This window comes from Ciona intestinalis, unplaced genomic scaffold (genome assembly GCF_000224145.3).
Source record: "Ciona intestinalis unplaced genomic scaffold, KH HT001255.1, whole genome shotgun sequence".
Classification (NCBI taxonomy): Eukaryota; Metazoa; Chordata; class Ascidiacea; order Phlebobranchia; family Cionidae; genus Ciona; species Ciona intestinalis.
The window spans coordinates 8036-17776 of NW_004191576.1; the positions used below are offsets into that span (position 1 = coordinate 8036).

Genomic DNA, 9741 nt, shown 5'->3' on the forward strand with positions numbered 1-9741 from the left:
TAAACACACCCCGTATTACACCTGGCAATCCTCCATTCACCAACACTGGAGTTGACTACATGGGTCCTTTCCCTCTAAAATCCGGCAGAAATACGCTGAAACGATATGGTTGCGTGTTTACGTGCATGGCTTCACGTGCCATCCACATTGAAGTTGCTCATTCTCTGGACACAAGCTCGTTCATACAGGCTTCGCGTCGATTCCTCTGTCGTCGTGAGGGTTCAACAATGAAGTTGTTCAGTGACAATGGTTTGAATTTCGTAGGTGCCAACAAGGAATCAAGAGATTCCGTATCAAAATGGAATCAGGCGCAGATACACGAATGTATGCTCCAACGAGGCATTGATTGGGAGTTCAACCCACCAAGGTGGAGTGTGAGAGAATGATATGTTCTGTCCGAAAGATCTTACGACAGTTGACGCACGAACGACCACTCGATGATGAATCAATTCTCACATTTATGGTAGAGGTGGAAGGTATTTTGAATCGAAGACCGCTTACCGCTTTGGCGCAATCCCCAATCCCCATTTGACTTGCGTGTTCTTACACCCATGAGTTTGCTCACCGGTTGTATCGCTGAGTCCTACAGTCCCGGTCAATTTATTGCGGCTGACGGGTACCGCAAGTCGTGGAGAGCTGTTCAACATTTAGCTGATCGATTTAGGAGACAGTGGACGAAGCAGTATCTACCCTTGCTACAACAGCGACAGAAGTGGCTTCTTCCGCAACGAAATTTTTCCGTTTTCGACGTCGTACTTGTTGTCGATGAACATGTTAAACGTGGGCAGTGGTCGAAGGCGATCGTTATTGAAGTCTTCCCTGACCAAGAAGGAATAGTGCGACGGACGAAGATACGAACGGGAACTGGAACTTATTTAATTCGCGATGTGCGAAAACTGTGTTTGTTGGAGGCTGCATAGTCAGCCAGATTCGTCCTCGGTCGTGTAATACTTTTGTCAATGTTATTTTTGCTGCGCGCCCGTCCTTTTGATAAAGTTTATTTTTGAGGTACTACCGCTGTTTCTCGCGGGCTTCGTTTAAGCCTTGGGTTGGAGGTTAAAATTAATTGGTTTCGCACATGCATACACCCGGTACCCTATTGTAATGGCAAGCAGAAGACTTGCAAAGTTGACGTGCGTGAGAATGTCACGAATACACGTGCATAATATACCTGCCTTGGGCAGAAGAGTCGAACAAACCGACTAAATTGAACGCGCTGCGTGATGCACGAGCGCTTGCTATGGGGAAATGGCCCATTAGACCCATTATTGATATGGACGAAAGTGGACTCCACTGTACATTATTGAATTGAAAATAATTCTGTGACAGATATCTTTTGGGGCCGGTGTGTAATGTACAGTGTCGCGCCCTAAATTGTCGTTTATTTACTCCCCATTGTTTTCCTATGCCAGCGCGATTATTTTCTCCTTTGTTTCGTATGCATGGTTGATTTTCGTCTCGTGTGTATTTGACTTTGTTCGTCCTCAGTTCTATTTAACGACAGCTGCACAGTGCACGTCTCCGTCCACGCTTTATGTTATTTTAAGTTACCTCTACACGTTCATCCTGTTTTAAGTTCAGTTCCTATTTTTAACCATTCTTTATTTTCTATTTGAATAAGGGGCTAGGAATAGAAATTGTTATTTGAAAGGCCTCACAATTGGAAAACGTTAATACCCACCTACCACTACACTCTGCGTCAACGACCGTTTGAAATACGCCTTGATTTCCCTCCCTTATACCCGAAGGTTGATTTGTTTTTACTACTTAGTTCTCGGTCGCGTGCTGTCATTGTTGTTAATATCGTTGGTTGGGGATTAAAGTTGTTCCGATGGAAGCTTCTTGTTAATTTATTTTTTAGTTAATTTTTCCGGTGTAGCGTGTCGGCTACACAGTTAATTGTTCCGATGGAAGCCTCTTGTTAATTTATTTTTTACCGGTGTAGCGTGTCGGCTACACAGTTAATTATATCAAACCACCTGTCGTACAAAGAGTTAAGGAATATCAAGCATTCACAACAACACACTAATACTGTAAGTTGCAACAAGTAGAAATTTTAATTGAAATCTAGGCACATATGTGGTTCATTTAGTGGTGTAATATCAATAATATCGGTGCTTATGTAGCACACAAGAATGAAATACTAGCAACATACCTGTCAAACATTAACACATAGTTTGCTGTACCTTCAGCATTTGGCATTAATTTTAGACATTGTCCAACTTTCCAACTTAATGTGTCTTTTGCCAATCCAACTTTCATCTGTAAGAAATCAAACATTAAAGGTTGCCCACTTAACATGTGATAACAATTCTGAAGTACATACTTTAGAAAATGGATTAAGTTTGACGTGAGCTTCAGACAACCGTGTGGTGACCCTTTTTCAGTTTCATACAGTTGTAAAATATGATTCCATAATATATCATGTCCATTCATATTCATCATATACTTCGTACCAGATGGCCTTGATTGAAATAAAGAGATTCTCGCTGTCTGAAATTCAAAATAATACTGTCGTAAACCATTTAGGAGACTATTCAAAGTAGGTCTCTGGTTTTATTCCTTAGGTAAGCTTAGGTAATTAACTTAGGTAAGCTGTAACACATTTAAGCAATAGTTAATATAACATAGTTCACAGTTAATGCAACATAGTTCTCGATATACAAAACACAACATACTCCGACCATGCGCTGCTTAGAATGAAATGTCAGACGAGACGGAAGACGTAGGAAGAAGGCGCAGCGATATAGAAATAATATAATAACAGAGGGAGTCATTTTAATTCGAGTGGAACGGCGTAAAATAGGGGAACGAAAGATATTGGGCGAACTCGACGATGGTTCAGATTGTCTCTCGTCTGTGTTTGGACTGGTGTCGCGAATTGGCAAAGTCTCTGTTGGTGGAATTTCTTCTGTAGAATTAGGAGGATCTATTACGGGAATATCCAGAGGATCTACAACAGCAACTTCTTCTGCCTGGGAGAGGTGCCAAATCAGAAACAGTGTCTTCTCTCCCATTTGGATGTTGTACGCGAGCATATTTAGGATTCACATCAAGTAGTAGAACCGGGATCTCCTTTGTTTCGTACATGTCGCCTAAGTAGTACTTGTACTTTTCGATAGTAGCCAAGAAGGGACCGTAGTTCCGGACATCGATTTGCGTGCGTGTTTGAACATACGCTCGTGGGGCGTTTTGTTCGTAGCAGTGCACGGATTGCATGGAGCGCGTTGTCTAATACAGTCTCCCATCTCTCTTCAGGCCAACATTGACTGTGTAGAAGAAGCTTCACGGTCCTCCAGATTGTCTGGTTCGCTCTTTCACACTGGCTGTTACCTTGCGGATGATATGGGGTAGAGTGGCTTGATGCGATGCCACGCTATATGAGGAATTGTTTCAGGTCGCTGCTCATGAATGACGATCCTCGATCACTATGTAAATAAGAAGGATAACCAAAAATACAAAATAGTTTACCAAGGCATTCCTTAACAATATTGGTTGCCATAGAGGAACATGGAAAAACAAACGGGTATTTACTAAACTCATCTATGATTACTAGGAGATAGGGGTTACGACCCCGAACCGGTCCTTTAAAATCCATGGACAATCGCTCCCATGGGCTTGTAGCTATAACCAATGATTGAGGTGTTGGATGGTAGAATCTCGGCTTCACCTCCGCACACGTGCGACAACGCTGCACAATACATTTAACTTCCTCCGTAGTGAAGGGCAGGTTGTGATTTCGAATAAAATGGTTAAGTCGTGATATACCTGGATGGCCAAGCTGGACGTGGAGAGTGTGTAAGTTTATTGGAGAAGCAACCGATGAACATATTCTTGACATTGCGTCGGGTGCCACATGATTTCTACCTGGTCGATGAATAATAGAGTAATTCATTTGAGCTAATTCAAGACGCCATGCTGGAATTTTAATGTTCTTAATCTTTCCTCGATTCTTTTGGTCGAACATATAGCACACTGAGCGTTGATCAGTAATTAAGGTGAAGAACCTCCCTTTTAAAAATTGCGACCACTTCCGAATTGCTTCAATGATAGCGAGTGCTTCTTTCTCCACGGCAGGATAATTATGTTCGCACAGGTTCAGCGTGGGAGAGAAATAAGCTACTGGACGTCACTCTCCCTTTTAAAAATTGCGACCACTTCCGAGTTGCTTCAATGATAGCGAGTGCTTCTTTCTCCACGGCAGGATAATTATGTTCGCACCGGTTCAGCGTGCGAGAGAAATAAGCTACTGGACGTCCTCCTTGCGATAAAATAGCTGCTATCGAGTATTCCGAAGCGTCTGTCGGCTGAATAATAAGTTAGTAGGGTGGGGCAAGACAGGGGTTTCATTCTGATTAAATTTATCAATCAATTTGGAGGTAAACGACACGCGACAAAGCCTGGTGATTCTATTGGCCATTACGAAAAAAAGGTCGAGCGACTTGCCGACTACCTGGTGGAGCTGTGCGCTGAGCAATCCGAAGCGAGCTGTGCGCTGAGCAATCCGAAGCGAGCTGTGCGCTGAGCAATCCGAAGCAATCAGCACTTGTCATGCGAGCACATTGTTCGTTTGTGAAATAACCTGTCCGATTACGACAGGATCCCACTCAGTTTGCGCAAGCTGAGTCAGGTAATTTTCACGACTCAGAAAGGTAACCCCAGCACAACGTCCGGCATCGCAGGACTCGACAGCCTGCGCAGGGTATATTTTTTAGCGTTAGGAAACCGGCTCAGTGACCCGATTGTATCCTGCTACTCTGATTGCATCATGCGACGGCTTTGTGAACGTTATCCCAGCTCGAAGACAGAACGGATGCTTGATTCACAAATCCGTACTTCTGTTATCTCTTCACAGCTGGTGATGAACAACACTAAAATGCAATTGGTTTCTGTCAACCAGACTACACTGAAGCATAGTGGAACCGCATAGAAAAAGAGCAGGAGGTGGCAACTGTCGTGCAAGGCGTTCGACTCTTCGCGCCAACTGTAGCAGCTGAAGAGCAGCTCCCGGTGGCGAGGTTAACCAGCCAGGTGTTCCGAACAGAAAAGCTGCTTCCCATGCCTTTAGTATTGCCGGAATCATCTCAGGCACGGCCAACAGTCGTGGAAGAAGAGGTGCAAGCTCCTTCATCTAGATGCCACCGACCACTCGTAGTACCCTAGTGCAGACCATAGGCCGACCAGTCCGCAGAAATAAACCTCGAACGATGCCAACCATCTGCGGTCAGTGTACAGAAGTTCGAGATAAAGACAGTCACACACAATACTTTGGGAGTTGTTGGTACTGCCAGAAATCGTCTTCAATGACGAGAGAATTGTGGTTGCATGCAGCAAAACAAAAGCGCGCATTGCACATTTCTTCTTTGCAGCCCCAACGAAATGAAATACACATGTTTCGTTTCGGCATAACCTGTCTGCGTATCCGTAACAGGGACCCTGTCAGCTTCTCCGTAACAGGGATGTTTGTGAACCAATATCTCCAGTATGCGTATCCGTAAATGGATGATGATTATTAACCTCGAACATCATTCATTGTCCGCTGAAATATAGCAAAAATATGAATGTGCAATTGATTCAAAATCCGTACTTCTGTTATCTCTTCACAGCTGGTGATGAACAACACTACAATCGGCATTGGTTTCTGTCAACCAGACTACACTGAAGCAGTGGTGGAACCGCATAGAAAAAGAGCAGGAGGTGGCAACTGTCGTGCAAGGCGTTCGACTCTTCGCGCCAACTTAGCAGCTGAAGAGCAGCTCCCGGTGGCGAGGTTAACCAGCCAGGTGGTGTTCCGAACAGAAAAGCTGCTTCCCATGCCTTTAGTATTGCCGGAATCATCTCAGGCACGGACAACAACAGTCGTGGAAGAAGAGGTGCAATCGTCTTCAATGACGAGAGAATCGTGGTTGCATGCAGCAAAACAAAAGCGCGCATTGCACATTTCTGCTTCGCAGCCCCAACGAAATGAAATACACATGTTTCGTTTCGGCATAAGTTTCTGTCAATCAGAGACTACACTGAAGCAGTGGTGGAACCGCATAGAAAAAGAGCAGGAGGTGGCAACTGTCGTGCAAGGCGTTCGACTCTTCGCGCCAACTGTAGCAGCTGAAGAGCAGCTCCCGGTGGCGAGGTTAACCAGCCAGGTGGTGTTCCGAACAGAAAAGCTGCTTCCCATGCCTTTAGTATTGCCGGAATCATCTCAGGCACGGACAGCAGTCGTGGAAGAAGAGGTGCAAGCTCCTTCTTCATCTAGATGCCACCGACCCCTCGGAGTACCCTAGTGCAGACCATAGGCCGACCAGTCCGCAGAAATAAACCTCGAACGATGCCAACCATCTGCGGTCAGTGTAAAGAAGTTCGAGATAAAGACAGTCACACACAATACTTTGGGAGTTGTTGGTACTGCCAGAAATCGTCTTCAATGACGAGAGAATTGTGGTTGCATGCAGCAAAACAAAAGCGCGCATTGCACATTTCTGCTTTGCAGCCCCAACGAAATGAAATACACAGGTTTCGTTTCGGCATAACCTGTCTGCGTATCCGTAACCAGGTGTTCCGAACAGAAAAGCTGCTTCCCATGCCTTTAGTATTGCCGGAATCATCTCAGGCACGGACAACAGTCGTGGAAGAAGAGGTGCAATCGTCTTCAATGACGAGAGAATCGTGGTTGCATGCAGCAAAACAAAAGCGCGTATTGCACATTTCTGCTTCGCAGCCCCAACGAAATGAAATACACATGTTTCGTTTCGGCATAAGTTTCTGTCATCCAGACTACACTGAAGCAGTGGTGGAACCGCATAGAAAAAGAGCAGGAGGTGGCAACTGTCGTACAAGGCGTAACAGGGATGTTTGTGAAACCAACATCTCCAGTATGCGTATCCGTAAATGGATGATGATTATAACCTCGAACATCATTCATTGTTCGCTGAAATATAGCACTAAATTGCTGTTTTTGCTTTTCAGAATATAAGTTGAATATTAAGTAAATATGTAAACACTGTTCGACATGTAAAGAATATAAACGAAATCTAGGTGCCTCGCTTTGGACGGCCGTGTACCGAGAACGGCTGAGGTACACTACACGCACGTTCTTTATATCACCGAAAGAGGGCAATCAAGACGAACACGATGCCGTTTTGATCTTTAAAATCGGGCCAATATCGGTGGTGTAATAATATAATGTTTGAACATTTTCGCTGAAGTCTAAATGTGTTGCCTGCGTACCTTCATTACTTGATTTTTACGCTTCCTTTGACTGGCATTATGACGTATCTTGTATACAAATGGCAATGGCATATGAAGTTGCTGCTAGTCGGGTCAAGTCGGTTCGATTTTTCAAATTGTTTCTCGTTTCATCATAGATACCTTATGGATAGTCATCTCTTTAATTGTTTTAATATGACGTCATATTTTTGTTTCGGTTCAGTGACTCCGTTTGTTTGTGAACACAAATTTGAGTTATACGCGCTGTATCTGTATTGTTATATTTTTTGTTAAAATCTAGAATGGCTCCGTCAAATTGCTCCGTTTCTGGCTGCCTCAATAGTTACTTAAAATCTAAAAGTAGTGGAAATGATAGTGTCTCCTTATTTACGGTTTGACGTCCGGATCTGGGAAAAACTGCAGATGAATCGAGAGTCGCTGACAAAATTTTGTTGTCAGTTCGAGATGTGAAAAAAGGAGAGATATTATAAAACAAATGTTACTAAAAGAGACGTAAGTTTGCTTTTTTCGTTTACTTTTTATTTAACTGTATCTATTTTTTCGTTTACTTTTTATTTAACTGTATCTATTAAAAAGTTGAATTTTAGCGCAGCTATATGTGAGAGGCACTTACCCAGGAAAGAACCAGCCAAAACAGCTGAAGCTTGGTGCTAAACCATAAAAAAATTTGCTAAAGTCCACAGTTCGCAGTCACTCACCCAGGAACGAACCAGCCATTAGACAAGTAGTTTTAAAAATCAGGCATCAGTACATACAGGATTTGCAGAAGTCACAAATGAAATTGTCATAGAACCATTAAAGGTAGTTTTCCAAATGTAATTAAATTTAAATTGTCTTGGCTACTCACTCAGCGTGTTATTATTTTTTTTTGTCCGGCGCCGTGCCGCAGGCGCTTTATACCTGGCTGTCTAAGTTTATAGCCGAATTCAAAGAACCAGATTTTTTGTTGCCCCGTATCAGGTTAGTTACTGTTAGTCTGTTACTGATGATTTATATGTTTCATATGGTCTGAATAAAGAAGATGCTTAAAACATTAAGAATATTTCTATATAATGTACTTTCAGAATTGAATTTAATGCTGCAGTATCCCCACTAGCCCTCTGTGGATGGACTGTCCCTACAACTAAGTTTAGTATTGGAAATGGACAATATGACACACTGTGCAGCTTACTCCGTTAGTAGTTCTTGTATTGCTTAAAAACATGCTGCTAAAGTCACAATTCAATACATTTAACCTAATTAGGTGAAGCAGAAAAACTTATTCTCTCGAGTTGCTTCCTTCGGGCACTCCAGTCTGAAGCAGATTTGGAGCTTTCTTGTGTGAGCGCTTTGCCAACTTTCGCAATGAAGTTAGCTCTGCAGACCACCAGCTCTGTCAGCGAGTTGAGGATCTCATTACCAGGCGGCATGAACACTCAAACGCAGATGAGATAACTCTACCATGGAGTACTTCGGAAGCTTATGAGGAATCCCGGAGAGAGACGTGTCCAGATGAACTACATACTTGTCCCAGGTGGTATTTCGAACATTTCTGTAGTGTGAAGAGTGGGTGGAATATTCCCTGTCGACTTGGGAGTGTTGCACACTGTCATGGAACTCATCAGAAATTCTAGAGAAAAAAGAAAAACATACCAGAAAGTATGATCAGAGTTGGCATCCGTGCCAATAATGACGTTGGTGTTGTTCAGTTCACAATGGGTGATCAGCTCTTCCACCAGCTGAGGAGAAGGGGCATTTCCGTCGTCACCTGGCATGTAAACGGAGGAGAAAATAAATTGGTTATTTTTATTATTATTGGTAGCAACAGCAATAGGTGCACATGTCCCTTTTCGTAAATTGAGCCAGTGGCCATGTGACGAGGTTGCTGGATGCTATAACACATGCTCTCGGATGTATTGAAGTCACATGGTAGAGAGGATCGTTGTCGATGTTGGGGAATATCGAACTTTACCATGCAAGCAAATAATGGCAAAGATATATCAAATCTTGTAAACACTGTTCGAAATTGACGAAATAAAAAGCAAAGTCTAGGGGTGCCTGACTTTAGACGGCTGTCAACCGAAAAGGACTTTCCTCAGTAATTAAAAAAGTATAATATTGAATACTGCCTTGGTTTCATAAACGTGAATTCATTCTTACTTTCAGGGATATTTTATTTACAGGGGAGCACTTGACAACCAATGCAACAGCAATATGAAGGCAATTGAAAAGGGAAAGTTTTTAATGGAGTCAAACAGAATCAAAGCATGCAGTTACAAGATGCTGTGTGATTTTTGCTTTTTGAGTGGCATCATGCAAGCTGAAATGAAGAAGCAGACTTCATACTGCTACAAGATCAAATGCGACATGCATGGTGTTGTTATTTATAACTCCGACTGCGATTGTCCAGCAGGGAAGGGTCCGCATGGTACATGTAAGCATATTGCATGTGTTCTTTTGATGATTGCACGCTAAGGAGCAAGGTTCATTATTTATTGACAAGTCTTGTACAAGTGAACTGCAAAAATTTCATCATCC

The 9741-nt window shown here is 43.0% G+C and overlaps 1 long non-coding RNA gene across 2 annotated transcripts; it reads left to right on the forward strand.

Moving 5' to 3' along the window:
* The first annotated feature begins 7148 nt into the window (after nucleotides 1–7148).
* LOC113475738 lies at nucleotides 7149–8489 on the forward strand. 2 transcript variants are annotated; one of them, XR_003397513.1, is made up of 3 exons: nucleotides 7149–8184; nucleotides 8289–8398; nucleotides 8468–8489. It is a non-coding gene; the product is annotated as an uncharacterized LOC113475738 (long non-coding RNA). The 2 variants fall into 2 exon arrangements; XR_003397512.1 differs by having other exon boundaries at nucleotides 7149–8398.
* The last annotated feature ends 1252 nt before the right edge of the window (nucleotides 8490–9741 follow it).